This window comes from Alexandromys fortis, unplaced genomic scaffold (assembly GCF_014885135.2).
Source record: "Alexandromys fortis isolate MF-2015 unplaced genomic scaffold, M_Fortis_MF-2015_v1.1 scaffold_139, whole genome shotgun sequence".
NCBI classification, from domain to species: domain Eukaryota; kingdom Metazoa; phylum Chordata; class Mammalia; order Rodentia; family Cricetidae; genus Alexandromys; species Alexandromys fortis.
Window position 1 is genome coordinate 582,040 of NW_026068020.1, and position 20,005 is coordinate 602,044.

General features: G+C 43.4%; 1 protein-coding gene across 10 annotated transcripts in view; it reads left to right on the forward strand.

The window, feature by feature from the left end:
- The window catches only part of Hdac4 (histone deacetylase 4), a 260,113-nt gene that overhangs the window by 110,721 nt on the left and 129,387 nt on the right, over window positions 1-20,005 (forward strand). The window lies entirely within an intron of this gene.

Here is a 20,005-nt window from a genome sequence, read left to right on the forward strand (position 1 = left end):
CCTCCCCCCCCCCCCCCCGCCAAACTTTTTTCAGAAACTGGGGCAGTGATGGACGTAAGAGGGTTTATCCTCACCAAGTTCTCACTCTGCACAGAGAGGACAGAGAGTGGGCACTAGCTAGTGGATGATCTAGGCTAGCCAGGTAGTTAGTGTCCATCCTCTTTCAGGGACAGTGTCAGGACTGCCACCATTCTTAGTAGTGTCTTGTCTCCTGGAGTTCTTTCAGACGTTGTTGACACCCTCAACGTCAAGGCCTTCTTGACCATTTGTCTTTCTAGAATATATTCTTTACAAGGTTACTTCTAGGCCTGTTTTTCTTCCCTTTCTCCAGCAGCAGCCATTTGTTAGCCTAGCTATAGGGCCTGTAGGGGTGCAGAGGAGTTCAGTGCTGTGCTTAGCATATGAATGAGTGCCAGCTACTCTCTAGACTTGGAGGCATCATCTGCTAGAGAGTTGATTAAAAGGGAAAGGGAGGCTGCTATGCCTTGGGTGGGGCCCTCTCTGGGGTGACCATTGGAGCAGCTGTGTCCTTGGAGGCTGTGTCTATACTCATCAGAAAGTAAAGAAATGCAGTGTTTGTCCAACTGAACAGGGAGGCTGATAGCACATTCCCTGGTTGTAGATGTGTCATGAACCTGAGCCAAGGCAACTGAGGACTTAGACAAAATGTGTGTCTAGAGGGCTTCTTAGCATCCAAGTGCTGTGGATGGAATCCCTCCTCCACAGGCTGCACTGCAGCAAATGCAGTGTCTCTACAAGTAATATCCCTGGACTAGGGCAGTATGTGGCCCTTTTCTCATTGTTTGAGGGTTAAGCAACTCCCTCTTGCAGGAAGAGCCTCACCTATAACTTGGCTTCTGCTGGGCTCCTTGTCAGGGGTTTTTCCCAGAGCACCGGTGAATCAGGTTTACTCATAGGTGCTGGGACCTAGATTCCTAGAAGAGACCAGCCACTGGGACGCTTATGCTCTTATCGGAGTGCCTTGGGGTGGGCTCCTCAGTGATTTACTTGTCCCTTATGGTCTCTGCAGCTCCCAGAACATATCTTTACTCTTGGACTGAGGGGCTCAGCCACCAACCTGATTGTTGCCCTATTCTACCCCTACATAGACTTGGGCACAGGGTGAGGCTGAGGTAGTAGCTGACTGTTGCCTGAGAGTGCAGGGTCGACCCCGTCCGTTAGTTCTTGGGCTATATGTTGGAGATCAGTCCTGCCAGGTCATGAATTACCTCATTCCTGACTTGATAAGCAAGGAAAAGGGTGATTTCAGAAGACCCTAATTTGTTTCTAATTAGGTGTTCTCCTAATTCTGCCTACATTTAAGCTTCTTTCTCCTCTTCCTCCATTTATGATTCCATAGAGAGCTATGCTGTTTCTTTTTTTCTGTTGGGGAATCTAAGCTCCCATTCTAAAAATGACTTACTGTGGCCTCTGACATTGAGCCAGAGTTTTAATCTGTTAAAATCCATTTCATCTCCTGGAAATGATGTTGCTTTGAATAGCTACGGGGACCTATGCTCATGTATGGAGTGGGTAGCCATTTTCCTGTGAGTTCTAATGTCAGGGGGTTTCAGTGAAATACCCTCCACACTCCAACGGCTTTCAGTTGCAGCTTCATGCCTTGGAGTGGGATTTCTTCTATGGCACTACCATGCTGTTCAGGTGATCCAAACCCCCTTTGGATATGTACTTTGTCAGAATCCTTTGTAGCCCTGGGTTAGACTACTGGCAGAGTTACCAGCTAACACAGGTGATGGTAGCTGCTCTGTCCTGTTGGAGTAATGGAGGAATATAGTCTGTGATCTGAGTTGCATATTTAGCTTTCTGGGGATGTCCAGCTGCTTCTTACCCCAGGCCTTCCCCTTTGTCTTGCTATCTGTTTTCAGGATACCATCTTCTGTTCAGGAAGGAAACACCTTCAAAGACTTTGTTTTCCTGCCAAAAGATTCCCTTTGTGAACCTGAGACTTTTATGTGTCATTCAGTACACTGGCTGGTGTCTGTTTGGGGTAATAGTTGAACAGTATTTCATCATGTCCTCTCAGGATGTTGCACAGAAACATAAACAGCAGTCTCCTGAGGCACTGGACCCCAGGCGGGTATGAAGGTGTGGTCACACACTGGCTCCACTTAGAGTGATTTTGGGCTGACACCCTTTCTCTTTCTGTGGCACATCAGGTGCGACCCACCAAGTGCTCCATTGTAGATTTAATCTCTTTAGACTTTGGAGCTGGTCTGAAGCTCAGCTCAACCTTTTCCTACTTGTTTTTTATTTATCTTTTTGGATCTGATAAATGTTATTAATCTTTCTCACCCCATGCTCAGACCTCAACACACACACACACACACACACACACACACACACACAGAGAGAGAGAGAGAGAGAGAGAGAGAGAGAGAGAGAGAGAGAGAGAGAGAATGAGAATCCTCTGAGTCTTGATGCTGACCTAAAGCTGAGAGGGAGTCTGTAGGCCCAGGTCCAGTGCTCCCTGGGTGGTGCTTCTCTGCCTGGGTCTCAGCTCCCAGAAGGCTGCATTTACACCATGGTTGCTGACAGGATAGGGCTTCTCTGCATGTTTCTTGGGTTCAGATGAAAATCTCCATCCCAGAAGGGATTAAGCCACTCTCCCAGTGCAGTGGACCTGCCCTCATGCCCTTCCTGGGAAAGGGGAGACAGGGCTCATATCCTAGGTGGAGACCATTGTGGACATGAGATCTGACTGTTAAGCTCTTTCCCAGAGTGCTTTGTGAGAGAAACCTATCCTGACGACAGTCCTGGCACAGTGTGAGCTGTTGGAAAGAAGAGGACGAAGCATATAGGCCTCATTCAGAGGGGATTCTGAACCTGTGGTGGAGGAAGAGACCCTGAAACCTTTACTGGACACACAACAAACCCTGGTCCTCAAGTATCTTGTATTCTGACATCTTTCCTTCTCATAACATGACTTGGTCCAAGATGTTGTTCTCCCATTTCTCAGGTCTTAGTGTCATTCTCTTCATTCTAATGATGACTTGGGACACATTACACCTGTCCCAGCTTTCATAGTCCACAATACTGCTCATCACAGAATACCACTATATATATGTGCGTAGGAGTGTGGTGCCGACGGAACATGTACTTCCATGGGCTTCCACTCTATCTCATCAGCTCCTGGCTTTCTGCATAGAAATGCTTTCTATCTTTTATTAGATCTTACAGGTTTTCAAGATTAATCTATTATATTTGAAGTTATAAAAAGATTTACTTTTTATTACTTTTAATTGTATGTGGTGTGAGGAGTGCTTGTTCCTATGTCCCCTAGATCTGGATTTACATGGGGTTGTGGGTTCTTTGGGAGAAAAGTGTGTATACTTAACTGCTGAGCCATCTCTCCAGACCCTCTTTGATATCCTATAATTCTTTTATTGTTTGTTGCTATATGTAGAAACACAGTAGGTTTTTATATTGTTGACTTTCTATATGTGCTAATTAATTCTGGTCCTGATGATTCTTCTTGTTTCTCTACATGCCAGGTGTAGATGATGATCATTTCTGAGTTTTAGCAACGAGTGCATGCAAGAAAGTTACTTTGAGGCGCATCTGACAATACAGAGGTGGTTCTCCTTGGCCTCATCCATGGGAACACTTGGACTAGTGCATGTGACTGTGGTTGTGCTTTTCTGTGCTCGTTAGGAGTGGAGTGGTTATCATATCTTAGTGTTTTGAGGTCCAGGTGTTGCCAAGTGTTCTTGGTTGGGTAGAGACTTGGGAACTTGACTGTAGTAGAAGTCAGAAGACCCTTAGATGGTTTTCTTTTCCTATATAATTTCTTTCCCTGTATATAACAGCCTGATTTGTCCACCTACCCACCTACTTACTTACCTGTGCTTCTGAAAGTCATCCCAGCATCATGGGTACAAAGGTCAGCCCCCCTCACATACATGCACACACATGGCACACACAATAAGAGCTTTCTCCATCTGTAGACAGAGGTAGAAAAGTACTAGTGGAGCTGGGTGGTGGTAGCGCACACCTTTAATCCCAGCACTTGGGAGTCAGAGGCAGGCGGATCTCTGTGAGTTAGAGACCAGCCTGGTCTACAAGAGCTAGTTCCAGGACAGGCTCCAAAACCACAGAGAAACCCTGTCTCGAAAAATACTAGTGGAGTAACTTTGGTAGGTTGGTGTTGACAAGGAAATTTTCAGATAGTCCCTTCTTGCCATAGGTGGGGAATGTGGCTGATTGGCTGGGCTGATGTTAGACAGCATGGTGCAGAGCTAGAGACCCACTGGTCACATTCAGCTTTCCTTTTTAATCTGTGTTCTTCTGAATGGATTTTTCTGCAAATCAATTAATGAAAAGGAATCTTAATTTCCTTCCAGACTTTTAATAAAGACACCCTTACCCCCAATACACACAGAGCTCAACTTCCACAAAAGAGATTCTGGGATCTGTTCTTGGATTTCTTTTCCTCAGCGAGAGGGAAGCCATAGGATTCTTTTGCTTTCTGTTCTTTTGAAGGGTTGTTTGGCGTGTTCTGCTCTCTGAAAATCTGCTCTCCACTCTTAACAAGCAGCTGGAACTCAGTTGAGTCTCAGCACAAGCTACAAAGCAATGGCAGTGGCTGTGCAAAACAGATGCTGTTTGCATTAAAATAAAAGACAAACATAATATTTGCATTAATACAGAATTATTTGCATAGAGTGGTTCAGCCTTACCCAAGAGCTGGTTACTTTTAACTAAGCAATCTTTTGCTGATTATTTTCCACAAAGGGTTGCTTTTGCATAAGTGTGGCTGATTTCAAAGAAGGGTTCTCGGACATGCAAATGTGGTGTCAAGTGGCTTGTGTTGAGAATAGCCCATGTGCAGCGGTGGTTGCTGTCACTCAAGCTCTGGGTAGCTTTTGTTTCCAAGCAGGGTTAATGAGCCTTGCCTTACTTGTAGTAGCACTAGACTGCTTCTGCGGAGTTTTGTGGTCACTTGCCTACTCTCCTTGGAAAGCAGCAGCCACAGTGGGCATGTCTCTGCCCTCTGGTTTTAGGGACAGCTGCACTGTGTGATTCATTCAAGAATAAAGAAGTTGGCGCCAAGGGGCCTTAGAAATGAAGCACAGCCAGCTTCATCCTTTGAAAATGTACTGATTTAGGTTTTCTAGTGCCAAAATGGAGAAGGAAATTTTGTATTGGGGGATTTGTATTTATAAAAGAAGCTATAGCAAGGTGTTCCAAACAGTGATTTTAACACACACACAATAGAAACAAGTCTGAGAAAAACAGCTACTCGTGGTAAGAAGTGGTCTTGGTGATTATGTGAACTTGGTGTTATTTAGTACACAGCTGTGTTTACTTTCATGTTTACTAATGTTTTATCTTAGCATTGCATTGATCATCTCACTCCACCATGGATATGACTTTTCTTCATTGTGAAGTAATCCTTTAGTTGTTATTTTGACACGTGATTTCAGAGTGGTAAACAAATATTTTTAGTTTTATTTATTTTATATGTATAAATGTTCTGCCTTTGTGTGTGTATGTGTGTGTGTGGTGTGTGTGTGCTTGATTCCTGTCGGCCAGAAGTCGGCATCAGATGCCTGGTACTGGAGGTTCAGGTGCTTTTTGAGCCACCATGTGAATGCTGGGAACTGAACCTGGGTCCTCTGCAAATAACAAGTGTTCCTAACTCCTGAGCCATCTCTCCAGCTCCCAATAAACAATTTTTGTTTGTTTAAAAGTGTCTCCCCCCTCCCTGTTTTTTTTTAAATATAAGTTTAGTTGAGTACAGAAATGTAGTTAGCTACACTTTTTAGCAGTTTGAGGGGTGCTTCTTTATCTTTTATTTTTTCCTTCTTCCACTGCTATTAGAAAGTAGTTTTCAGTCCAGCTACTCTTTTATCTTCTACCTCCAAAAATTCAATTAATATGTTGTTCTCAGATAGAGGAAATGTTAGATACTATCCTTGATTGTAACTAAAAGATGAAGCATCAGCCCAGCTTTCTGTTTTGTTTTTCATGGTTAACCTGCCATACTGTCTCAGTGCTATATAGATATCTTCCCATGTTGATGTTTAGATATTTTGCTGGTTTGTACTTATTTATACTACTTACAAATCTAAAGTTTGTGAATTCTAGAATTTTGCACTATTGAGTTTTATATTTGTATTTTTACTTCAGTAGTTCACACTAGGTCTGTATTGCCTGTCTCGCTCATTTACTAATCACTCACTCCTTTTCCTTGTCCATTTACTTTTGTAACATTACAGTCGTCTAGGTCTGTAGTCTTGTTCTCTATTTTTCCCTCTAACTGTATCTAATAATCAATTCTAGAAAGTTGCTTTTATTCTTATTTTGTTTAAAAACTTGCATTAAAAACTGCCTTAAAAAAAAAAAAAACCCTAACTGGGCAGATGTGGAACATGCCTTTAGTCCCAGCACTAGGGGAAAAGAGCCAGCCTAGTCTACAGAGGGAGTTAGTTCCAGGACAGCCATGGCAGCACAGAGAAAACCTGCCTCAAAAACAAAACAAAAACCTGGCTTCTCTTTCTCTTTTTTCTTTCTAGGTTCCTTTTTTCCATTATAGCTATTATTGTTTTTGAAAACATCTGTCTGTCTAATGTACATTGGTGTTTTGCCTACATCTGTGTCTGTGTGGGGGTCCTAGGTCCTCTGGAACTGAAGTTAGAGACAGCTGTGAACTGCAATGTGGGTGTTAGGAATTGAACCTGGGACCTCTGGAAGAGCAGCCAGTGTTCTTAACTGCTGAACCATTTCTATAGACCCTATAATTATTATTCTTTAACTCTTGTTATTAAAATTTTTTTATTAAATTTGTATATTTTATTTTATGTGTTTTGTTTGCATGTATGTGTGTATGCTATGTGTGTTCTTGGCACCCATGAGGTAAGAAAAAGGCATCAGATCTCCTGAGAATGGAGTTAAAGATGATTGTGAACCAACATGTGGGTACTGAAAACCACACCTGAGTCCTCTGTAAGAGCAAAAAGTACACTTAATTTCTGAGCCATCTCTCCATCCCCTTTAACTTTTATTATTAAGTATATGATATGAATATATATTTATTGAAAATAGATTCTTTTTTTTTGTTTTGTTTTTTGTTTTTTTGAGACAGGGTTTCTCTGTGGCTTTAGAGCCTGTCCTGGAACTAGCTCTTGTAGACGAACTCACAGAGATCCGCCTGCCTCTGCCTCCCGAGTGCTGGGATTAAAGGCGTGCACCACCATCGCCAGGCCTGAAAATAGATTCTTATCTCACATAATATACCCTGATTATGATTTTCCCTCCCTATACACCTCTCATTTCTCCTATATCGACCTCCTATTTGGATCCATCCACTCTCTATATCTTATTAGAAAAGAATAGGCTTCTAAGGAACAATAAATAATAAAATAAAATAAAATAAAAAATAAAAGATAGCAAAATAAAATGTAATAAAACAAAAACTATCATATAGAAGTTTGTCAAGACAAACCAACAGAAGGAAAAGAGCCCAAGAGAAGACACAAGGATCTGAGACCCACTTGTGTGCACACTCAGAAATCCCATAAAAACACTAAAATGAAAGACATAATGTATCTACAGAGGACCTGGTACAGAACCATGCAGGCCCTATGCATGCTGCTGTAGTCCCTTTGAGTTCATGTGAGCTTTGATTATATTGATTTAGAGCAATAGTTCTCAACCTGGGGTCGCAAATCAGATATCCTGCATATTAGATATTTACAGTACAATTTATAACAGCAAAATTAGAGTTATAATGTAGCAACGGAAATAACTCTATGCTTGGGGGTTACCACAACATGAAGATCTGTACAAAAGGGTTACAGCATTCGGAAAGTTGAAAACCACTGTTTTATAGGATCTTGTTTTAAAGGGCCTCGTTTTCTTGCTGTCCTCAGTCCCTTCTGGCTCTAACACTCTTTCTACTTCCTCTTCAGTCGGGTTCCCTAGGCCCTGAGAGGAGGTGTGTAATGGAGACTTCCCATTTAGTAATGAGTGTTCCAATTGGTGTCTGTCTCCCATCTCTCTGTCTCTCTGTGTGTTGGTATCTCTGCTGCCTGCCTGTCTCTTTCCCTCTCTCTCTTTCTACTCTTTATCTCACTGTTTCTCTGTCTCTCTTTCAGTGTAATGTCTGACTGCAGGTCTCTGTGCTTGTTCCCATCTGGCACAGAAGGAACCTTTTTTCCTGATGGCTGAGAAAGGCACCGTTCTATAAGTATAGCAGAGTGTCATTCGGATTCATTTTATCACCACACTTTTTTTTTTTTTAAGACCAATAGTATTTGGTTTTATCCATAGTCCCTGGCCTATCTATTCTCTGGTTCTTGGTAACCCAAACCAGTGTTGAATTACATCTTATGGAGTGGGCCTTAAGTTAAATCATTCATTGGTTGGTCACTCCCACAAGGTTTATGCTACCATTGTCCTAGCATATCTTGCAGATAGATAAATACAATTTATAATATAAGTGTAAATATTAACTTATTTTTAACTTTTCTAAAATGTCAATAATTTAAAATTCATGTTTTATAGCCTCTTCTATTTCCTTACAATATTTGTAGCTATATTACAATTTATTTTTCTATTTTGTTGTTTTCACTAATTTTTAGGTTGTGAGCTATTCTCACCATCATTTATAATTTTAAATTTTCATTGGAAGAACCCATCTAAAATAGGACATTGCTCTCTGAAGAGCTGTTCTTGTTTTCATGGGACTCTCAGATTTCCCAGAATCTGGACAAGTTTTACTTTAACTCTTGTACCTGGGGTTCCAGAACTACCCAAATAATGGTCCAGGAGGCCATCTCCAACATGAACACTGGTTTGGGGGTCCCAACCTGCAGAGAGTTTTTTCTCTCTCTCTCAGTATCCCCTTCTGTTTCACTGGCCTGGTTGAGAGAATTCTATAGGGCAGCCCATGAGAGCTTTGTCCTTGTCTGGAACCTCTTCTAGCTCTACAAAGTCACTTGCATGGCCCATTAGGTGGAACATGTGGCCTACTAGGTAATCATTTTTATCCATAAACTACACTGTAGCCATTGAGTCATGGTTTGGAAGCCAGGTGGCCTATACTATACTGCCAAAACCTTGCTACCACCATTTGCAGTTGTCATGTGGAACCTGCAGGTGAAATCCACATCCTGTCAGTGACATTAGAGTAGTTCATAGACAATAGCAAATTGCTTCTCCTGGTGCTAGCTCTATCTTTAGACGATTAAAATAGAGCACAATACAATGAAATCGCTGTATTTTTAGAAGCTGAATTTTGGTTGTCTAAAAAGGAATAATGTCATCTTAGTTGGGCCCAGCATGGAGAAGTTATGAGAGTCCATCCATACTGTGCATAATGGAAATGTGGTGTTGATTGCTAGAGTTTGCAGACTTGGTCGGGCACACTGTCTTTGTTGGGGTGAGTCATGTGCTATGGGATTCTTGCTTTAAACATCCAGGATGTACCCAGTACAGTGGGAGAACATTTATTAAGAGTCCAGAAAGCAAATGGAAGTGTGTGGAGATGGAGGCAAGGCTGAAGTCACCGTGTGATCATGGCCTTAAGTAGTGTTTGGTAGGATGGGAACCATACACACTTTGCCTAACATGTTGGCAATCATGGTAACATTTACATGTTATGCTGTGTCCTTCTTTTTAAATACAATTATGTTTTGAAAAATTTAAAAAAGATAATGAAATCAATGTGCTCTGCACAGTTAGAACAAAAATTAAGGAAAGTTTTGTGACATTTTAAAAGTTGACTATGTATTAGAACCCAAGAACCTCTTTCCACTCTGCATCTCTCCCCCTCTTCCCCTAAGGAAGGCTCTTCAGAGATACAGGAGGTCTAGAGGGGCTATAAGTGCTGAGGGCCACACACTTGCCCTGGAGTTTATCCAGTCTTGTTGGTTACCTAAGTTGATAAATTTAGTCCAGATGAACCCTGAGCTTCATAGTAGGGTCTGAACAGACCTAGGTCAAGCACTTCCATTTGATTTGAACGTCTCTCCCAGAATAATTTACTAGATTGGATTTACAGTTCCTACTCTGGTCTTCATTCCAGGGTCTGTTGTAATGTAAGCCAATCTTAGTCTACTAGAAGTCATCTTTCTGGTCAGAGCAGACAAGCTGGGCAGACCCTGCTGGCTTCTAGGAAGAAAGCTCTTTTCTAGTTGCTTTTCAGGGAGGAGAGCCAGATGCCAGCAGCGCTGTTGACAGCACACAGAGTTTATAAGATATTCCTAGATGGTTGACCTGTAACAGGAACAGTATTGGAATACTGTTGGGTCAGCATGCCCAATTTCTGTACCAAAGTGGGCTCTTCGAGGCTCAGCCAGTATTGGCCCTGAAGTAGCAGAACAGTAATGGGAACTGCAGACACTTCGTCTAGTAGGAGAAGGCAGTGTCCTCAGACTCTCTGGAATTTTCAGTCTGCCATTCATTGTTGCCCCCTGATGTTTTCAGCAGGGAGGCCTGAGATCTTGTGTAGCATCCTCTCCTGGAGACCTGAGTGCTGAGGTTTAGAATGATGGGATTGCTTGATGGTTTCTCCAAGGCCCCAGTCCTGGAGAGCAGGCTTTAGCTTATTCTGTTCCTAATAGTGATATTCAGAGCTGTAAAGTTGAAACAGGCATTTCATTTAGTTAGAGGATACCTCTGAACCTTTATGGGAACACAGAACAGCTATTTCTTCTATTTACACAGCTTGACTTGCTGCCATAGCCAATTTGGAGACAGACACTGGTCCAAGAGGTAGTACCTGCCAGATAAGACTAACACACCAAGACAGTCACCCTGTACTTAGTCATGTCTCAGTCAGAGAGCACAAGCTACAATGAGGCAAACAAGAGAACCAGAATAAAGCAACCAGCTCCATTGTGGATCTCACTGCACACTCATTCTTGCACAAGCCTGGGTGGGATATGTAGAAAATAGATTGCAGTATGCCACTGTGTCTTCCTTTTGAAACTCTATTTCAGAAGGCCAGAGCTTAGCCCAGCATGGGGAGGTGTTTTGCACTTGTTCAGGGCAGCTGGAGAGTGTGTTGAAACAGTAGACCTAGAACTGACAAATGGTCAGCAGAGCAGGTAAAACCAAACTACACCATGGAGTTTTAGGGATTGTGAAATTTGAGCCCTTGAACAAATCCTAAACATTGTGGTTTTGTTTTTCTGAGAAAAGCATAACGACCTAAGGAAGAGTAGAGGTGTTTGTTCTTCAAAGTGCTGAACAGGTCTCCAAGAATCAGCAGACACTGTCCTTCATGTTCTTTTCCCTGTATGCTTGGTGCCCTCTCCAGGCCTCTGCCTTCTGCATCTCTGAAGGTGGCATGACCTGACCAAGCTGTATAAAGGCTGCCAGATAGTCTTAAGGGATTGCCTTTCAGAGTAGGACCCCAGAGAGTACCCCTCCAGCTCTTTGGTGACTTGGTGTTGGGGTCATGGGGTTCTGGAAGAGCTCCCCCATCCTCTTTCCCATGCCCAGGTTACTCTTTAGTCCCATCCTTCAAGGCATCTGAAATGAGCCCCATGATCCTCATCATAGCTCTGGGACACACAAGCATGGCTCTTGCCCTACTGTATCCTGTTCCATCCTCTGCTTGTGGCTTACTCCTCCTGGAGGGCACTTTCTGATGCCCCTTACATTACTCTTTCTTGCGTGTTCTTCAGATACCTGCTTAGAGGCTATAGCTCACATGGGTCCCTCACATGCTTTTGTCTAAAGCAATAATGACTCAGTCTCTAGCACTGATACCACACTGTTTTGTTACTAGACCTTTTGGCTGTTGGGAGTTTGGGGAGCCAGGACTTGGTATTTCCCAGAGTGTATCCTTCAAATCCTGCCAGCTGCCCAGCCCTCACTGTGTGAGTGCAATCATGGCCAAGTGATGCCATGCCCCCTGTGCTTAGTGCCCTGTGTGCAAACCAGTGGTCTGAACTGCATGGGAAGCTGGTTTGCAACCTGCTCAGCACAAACTTTCTTCTCATTTATTTTGGGACAAGGGCAGTAATTGTCCTTTTCCCTGGTGAGGACTAAGCTCAGGTGCAGGAAGCTCTTAGACAGTGCCTGACTGGTAAAAGCATGAGCTTCTGTGAGGCTCCCAGTTCAGGACATAGGCTCGGTACTATGAAGAGGCTGTGAGAACAGTGTAGAAAAAGAAAATGCATTTTTAGTGAACTGAAGGGCGTAGTATTTCACAGAATTCCAGGAGAGGAAGTTTTTGAACCCAGGTGGCCTTCTAGTAGAAGGGAACGTTCTCATGCAGTCCACATTGACCCAGCGAGACCCCATGGTCAGCCCACCCCCTGAGTACTTGCTGCAATTCCCTGTGTACTAGCCTCCTTCTCTTTCCTTCTGGCATCTAAGGCAGACCAGTCTTTCTGAAAGGCGTTTTCAGTACGAAAGCCGAGAGCACTGCAGGGCAAGCACAATGCAAGGTGGGTGCCCTCAGCACTGTCCAGCCGCAGGGTGAGCTGCCTCTGACTTCCTCTCATGGCTGTTAGGGTTCGTTGTTGTGGATTAATGACTCATTGCTTGTTACCATCCACCTATTTTTTTAACTTCCTGTCACTTAACCACAGACACTTTTAACTAACTTGTGCTGTTTAACAGTGTAGAAAGTGACTTGGAGGTAGGTTCATCCATAAAGTAGTTTTGGTTGCTGACTCATACTTTGCAGGAAGTCTTGCACTCCCATCAGATGCTTTGGCATCATCAGGTGCAGCACCTTAGGGAGGGGCTAGCCTAATCTCTGACTGAACTCAGATCATAGGCTTCCCTCTTTGTAAGTCAACTGAACTCCTCCATATCAGCCAGTTTTGGTCAGCTCAACAGACGAGGAAGTCCAGCTGGAGGCTGGTTCTGCAAAATTGATGTAGCCGGGCATGTCTGACCCTAAACCCCGCAGGCCACAAGGCCCCGGGTCACAACCATCACCCTCTCACCAGGCTCTCTTTAAAAGTGCTGTTTCAGAAAATAAGAGTTGGCAGGAAAAGAGAGGCTGCAGCTAACAGAGATGGACAGCTGATGTCTGGAGTAGGGAAGTTCTTTACCAGTGGCATCAGAGCTGGGACTGAATTTTGCTTGAGATAACTGTGTCCCTGTCCCTTTTCCCTGCCTGACTGAAGGTGCCTGTATTGAGAGCTGCTGCACAGAGGTCAAGAGTCTGTGGGTGCTGCTGTACTCTCCTTTGTAGTTGTCACCCTTCACTTGTCATGCAGGTTCTTGGAAACATGCACATTTTTTTCCTCTCCTCTACTCAGAGTAAAACTGCCTTGAAACACTGCACTCAGTTGGTTCCATCCAGGGCAGATGGATGTGTTCTTGAGCATGGAGATGAGTGAGCTGGCTGCGACATTGTCTGCTGGTCTGTGAGCTCACTTAGAAATGTCCTGTTCTCTGGGGAAGACCTGTTCCTGGAAAGAAACCAGAGAGAACCACTGTGTAGCTCTTTCCACAAGACATCTGCCACTGGCCAGGAGAGGATGGACCCAGGCTGTGGGGACCATTTAGGCTAAGATGTTTCTTTCGCATATTCCTTTGCTCCCTTGCTGTTACCCACCTACTGGTTCAGTCAGTGCTTGTTGAGTCTCTGACACAGCTGGCTGTGGGCAGTGTGCCAGGACCCTCAGCCCCGAGGCCAAGCCTGTTCTCCCCCTGGACAGTCTGCCTATGGATGTGTTGTGTTCTGCACATGTTTCTCTTTGGACATGTTGTTTGTTCCTTGTTACTAGAGTTTCTTGACTGTGCGGGTGTGTCATTTTTCCACATTTATATCTTCCTAGAGAAAATTTCCTGAGTGCTATCCAGCTTTGGGTTCTTTGTGGCTCAGCCCTGACCATGCTTTCCTTTGTGTGCAGATTTAGGCTTCTGTGTGGTATCTGAGTGTCTGGGCAGAGGTTATCTATTTATCTATTTATTTATTTATTTATTTATTTATTTATTTATTTATTTATCGTGCTTTGTCCTAGTTGATGACTGAGCATGCTATCTAGAGATAGCATGGGCCTATACAGTGAGCCTGCCTGGTGATTTGACACAAGCAAATGTGCTACCTGTGCTAAGATAGAACTTTGGAGAAGCATGGATAGCCAGGCTAAGGACCAGTCTGCCTACTACCACTTCATATCAGCCAATCTCAGTCAGCTCAACAGAGGAGGAAGCCCACCTAGAGGGTAGTTCTCAGGATTGGTGTAGCTGGGCATGATATGTGTTGGTCCTGGGCTTCTGTGTTGTATTCTTTTCACACCTTAGAAGTTTAGCATCTGCTTGTAGATTGACCAGGAGACAGCAGTGCGCACTCATTGGCCAGCGCGGGGCTGGCAATATACCAAAGAAGATGGTAACGTTAATGAGAAGAGAAGCTAGACAGGTTTCATTCGTTTGAAGAAGGGAAGGCCTAGATAAGTCAAGTTATTCTTGACTGTTCAAGAAAAATTTTAAACGGATTTAAATGAAAGGGCTGTGATCCCCGCCTCCCTCTCTTTAAGGCCCTGGAATTCTCTGCCATGCCCACTTCATACACCCTGCCTTACTTGGGTCTTGAGCATGTCAGGCAAATCCAGATGCCAGCACACTCCCATGTACACTTAACAGTTTTAGAACCTCCAGTGTGAAAGCAGTTTAAGCTTCTAGACACCGCACCTCAGATATTGAGGGTTGATGATCCACTGGGCTGTGTAGTCTGATCTCCCTCTCAGTTCAGAGCCCGGGCAGTAAGCCCAGCTCCTACTCAGCTGCAGGATCACAGTGGCCAGCTGCCTCTGTGGTGCACTGGGGTTAAGGCATTCCATAGGTGAGAGCTGCCCATAAACCATGAGTGTCTATTTTTGAGCAAGCATTTCCAACAAATTCCATTGTCACTGGGGTTCCATTTTAGTAGCTGTTCTTTTCTCTTTTTTCCTTTCTCTTCAGTCACTTGTTCAAAACAGGATGAAAAAAAAAAATCATCCCTGACTGGTTCCCCTCCCTCCTCCTCTCCCCACTGTGGCTGGAGCTAGTTGTGATTCTTAGGGGGAAAACAGCAAGAACACCTCATAGGTTATCCTTGACATTTTAAATGTCTGCCTGATTACCCCAAAGGAAAAATAGTGCTTAGAGAAAGAAATTCTTTCTTCCATTTTCATTTTCTCTAATAAATACACATAAACTATGTTGGGCATGCCTGAGGAATTCACGACACTTACTCATTAAAGTTTAATTCCTATTAATGGGCAGATGCGAGCTTTATTATAGAACTTTGGTATTTCTCAATAACCTGTGTGGCAAGAAAAAGCAGAACTTAATGGATTGGGGCACTCAAGGCTATTAGTGAAATTCACACAGGGAGGAGCCGAGTTTATTGAAAGCTGAGCCTGGTTTTAGCTGGGTGTGCAATCCTGTCTTGCCTGGAAGGGGCTATGGAGTAAAGGGACATGGGGGCTGGGAGTGCTCAGCAGAGGATGGTAGTAGGGTATAGTTTTGCTAGGGAATCTGGTAGCTGGCCATTTCTGTCTCTGAACCATTCATGGCAGACTTGTATAAGTTAACTGAATGATTTATCTTGGAGCCAGTAGGATCCCACCCATGATCACATTGGTAAGGTCAAGGGAGACAGTGGCCTGATATTGGACCAAAGGGATGGTGTGCTGGCCACTGAATCCAAACAAATCCAGTAAAGCCACTGCTGGGCAAGGAAGCAGTGAGCAGTGCTCATACTGCAGAGGCCACAGGCTGCTGTTCTCATGGCCAGGACTCCTAGGAGAAGGCAGGGGAGGTGGGAGTCACTTCTATTCAGACAACAGTAAGCCATTTATGTTCCTTCTTTTTTCAATAGATTGTTTTTGTGATTTTTTTTTGTCCTAGGCTGTATGAGCTAACCTATTTTTTCAAATTTATTTTATTTTTATATATTTACTTGGAATGTGCATGCATTTGTGTGTGTGTTGTGCACGCCGTAACGTGTGTGCGGATCAGAGGACAATTTTTGGGAGTCAGCTTTTCCTTCCACCGTCTGGGTCCCAGAGATTGAACTTAGATGGTCAGGCTTAGGGCAAGGCACCTTTACCCCCTGAACCATCATGCTGTCCCTAACCTGTTTTTTAAAAAAAGTTTCTCCCTGCCTCCTAGTTTAATAAGACACATACATACACAGATATCCTTAACTCGGGAATTCTCCCTTTCTCATTAACTCAGATTTTAGTTCAACATCAGCATTTCTGTGTCTTGCAACTTCACATCCCAGAACATGTTGCAGTTTCTTCTCAGAGCCACATGATTCCTGTCAAAAAGTGACATTGGGTGCCTCCTTCTGTCCCTTGTGCGGTAAGCCAGGCCGCGGCTGGGTGACAGTTCCTTCTCACCTTTTATAAGAACTCGGTGGCTGGAACAGATAATAAAAGGAGCAAGGGTGGGTCTAAGAGGAGTGGGATCATTTTCTCTCTGTGTGTAGAGCAAGAACTGAGCTCTCTAGGGGTTGGGCTAGGCCAACAAGAAAGAAAGAAGAGAAATAGGAAATGTCTTCACCCAGATCTCTGAGACAGATCTGTTATTTCCCTGCTTTGAAGTTGAATAGGAGTGTGAAATGTAGCCTGTGGAGCCCAAGATTGTGTGTACATGGCAGAGCCAGACCGGGAACCATGTCTAGGTACCTTTCAAGGTTCTTCATAACTATCTGGAAATCAGGCTTCAACCTATATTTTGTTGGACACATCATATTTGTGCCATGTAAGGGCCCTTGACGTGATGTGATATGAATAGCTGTCTTCCTCTCAAGTGTACTCATGGGAATTGGGGAAGGACATGGCCTAAGTCCTGTTTAACATTGCCAGGGGCATCAGAACAAAGGAACCTGAGGAGGTAGAATCTGTGTTTTGTGAGCAACCGCTGGCATAAACCATCTTAAAGTAGGTGCTAACATGATGGGACAGAGTACACAGAGAATCAGGCCACCTTTATTTTTGGAACCCACAACTGGTGTAAAGATTGTTTTTAAAAAGTTCAGTGGACTGAAAGACTGAATACCAGCAGACCGAATTATGGCTGCCACTTATCCATAGGTTCTCTATTAACCGTATGTCTGAAAACATCTTCAGGAGAAAGAACATGCTATTCATTCATCATCATAAATACCTTGGCCTTTCCTGTATCAAACAGTCTCCTACAAAGTAGCTTTAGTGTTTTTTGTTTGATTGTAAAAATGGTTGAAGTGTGACACTAAGCCGAGAAGAGTGTGAAAGATTTGACTCCAGAGTGGAGGGGATTTCCTCACTCTAACTTCTTGCTGTCTCTGACCTCAACTAACTTGACCAGGGAAACAACATTGTCTGCATTTGAGATATTTTCAGATGGAGGGAGGGGTTTCAGTGGTCTGGACTGAAGCAGAAAAATTAAATACATCAAGTAAACATACCTGATTAAAAATTAGTCTTGGCAAACCAGAAACGCCAGGCAGCTTCCTCAGCATGGTAAAAGTGACCAGTGAGAAACCTACAACAGGTGCTATGCTTCTTGCCAAAACATTGCCAGGAAGACTAGAAACAGGGCAGGAGTCCTCGTCACTCTCCTAGTGCTGTTAGCCCCAGCCCAGTACTGTAAGAAAAAGCAACATACAGTTTGGAAAGGGAGCAACAGGACCGCCACTTTAAATCAAAAGAGCTTGAGGGAAGCAATGCGTGGAAGGGTCAGAGTTTAACAAGATCCAAGGATGCCCGTCACTCATGTGCACCAGCAAACTAAAGTAGACATTTAAAATGTTTAAACAGTTTTAAAACTTTAATGTTTTAATAATGTTTTTAATATTGAAGTGAAAATGTCAAACACTTAGAGAGTTTGACACCGAATACTTTAAAGCAACTCTGAGAGACTTAATAGGGTCACAGGCTCAGCCAGGCTGTAGTTCTCTTCTGTGTGGGAGCAGTGGGAAGTTCAGAAACCGATTCCTGTGAATTTGATAGTGCAGGGGGCAGGGGCCACCATTACTCTGGCTGCTTCTAGAGAAGAATGTATCAAAAACTGTACAGAACTATTGTGGGCAGGAAGGTGTGGTACTGGGCGCAAGACCAGCAAGCTGACTGAGCATTGAGATGCCAGCTGCAACACAGTAATCTATTGACTGATGGTGAAAGATCAGACCTCTTGGCTGTTCTCATGAAAAACAAACAAACAAACAAGCAAAAAGAATAAGAAACAAACATCCATGTGCAACACACCTTGCACAGGATGCAGTTGGCTTACTGTGAACAGCTGAATGAAGAAAGGTTCACTTGTAGAAGAGCTCTGCAAGTGACTCTGGGAGTTTCAGCCTCCTAGAGTTGATGTGTGTTTGCAGATGATCCTCTTTTCAGAGTTGCTTCTTACCTTGGAGGCCAACAAGTCCTATCACAGTAGTGCTGAATCCATGATTGGATTCTAGCTGTCTTGAGTCTGGTACTCAAAGATGTGAAGATGCAGGACTAGGGATTTGGATACCATATTTAGAGTTCAGCAGTCTCCCTAGTAAAAGAAAAACAGAATATGACTTTTGGTCCAGATCCTGGCATTGGGCCCTTGAAGTCTTTGAGACTTTCTGAGCAGTAGAATGTCTTTGGTTCTTCTTCCTTCATATCCAGTTTAGGCTAGTGAGATGACTTGGAGTCTGATTACTAGTCTGATTCCAGAATTGGAGCTGCCAACCCTACTCACTGATCTAGTATATAAAGGTGGGAGCAGGAAGACTAGAGATGGGCTCATAAAATCTCTTGTCTGGTAAAGTTGAGTGTGTTCCCTGGTCTGTGAGCCAGGATAAGGATGAATGATCTCTGTTCTAGTTCCCTTTCTGATGCTGTGATAAACAGCCTGACTGAAGCAATTCTTGGGAGAAAGGATTTGGCTTACACTTGTATCAGTGAGGGGAAGTGAAGGCAGGAACTCAGATAGCTAATCAGAGCACATCCACAGTCCAGAGTGGAGAGAAATGACTGCATCTTTGCTGGCTGCTTGTCTTCAGCTGGGTTTCTTCATTCTTAAATAGCTCAGAGCCTATCCCTGAAATGGCGCTTCTTACATTAAGGTGTGTCTTCCTACATCAGTCACCAATCAAAACAATCCCTCATGGACACTCCCATAGACCCACCTTATCTAGATAATTCTTCATTAAGTCTTCCTATCCATGTGATTATAGATTTTCACACTGACAGTTAAAACTAATCTCAAAACCACCCCAGTTCTATACCTGGGGACTTTGGGGATCATGTGCATCTTCATATGGGTGTTTATTTTTATCTTTAATAATGAACATGGAATACAAAGATAGCTGCCCCCGAATTCATGAGGTTGTATTTCAAGATGTGAATGCCAAAACCACAGAGGGTACTGATTCCTGTAAGTGCTATTTTTTTCTGTCCACATGTACCAGTAATAAGGTTTAATTCATAAATCAAAAGAGTAACAGCTAACATATGCAGTAGACCAAACATAACAAAGCGTTCACGGAAGTTCTGTGTGTGAGCCCTTTCAAAACTGTCCCATGGGCCACTCACCCTCTTATGGTAATAGTGAGGTGGACTAAGTGGGCTTTGCAGCTTCTCGTTGGTGTGCCTGAATTGCTCACATGACTGCTCCTGTGCTTTGTGACTGCTGTTAAGTAAAACAAGAGTTATTTGAGTGCAGGCTTTGCAGTACCATAGCAGTAACAAGTAGGCAACACATCCCTGGTGTGGATATGCAGGACAAAGTTTGGCTCGCATCTTGGTAAAGAGAACTCAAGTTTTCATCCTGTATTCAGAATGAAATTTAAGATATAAGCTTTTTGTTTGTTTCTAGAATAAGCTGTTGTTGTTGTTATTATTATTATTATTTTATATTTTAGACTTGAAGTTGCCCCAGTCTCTATATTAGGGTCAAGGTGAGCAATAGGTAGATAGTAAATCAGAAGGTTCATTCAGCTGGTAGCAGAGTCAGTGGGTGTCAGGGTACAACATACGCTGTTGTAGGACAGGCTGGAACATGTCAAGCTTAAGGTCTGAATTATGTGTAGAATCCATGTTATTTATCATTGTATTGT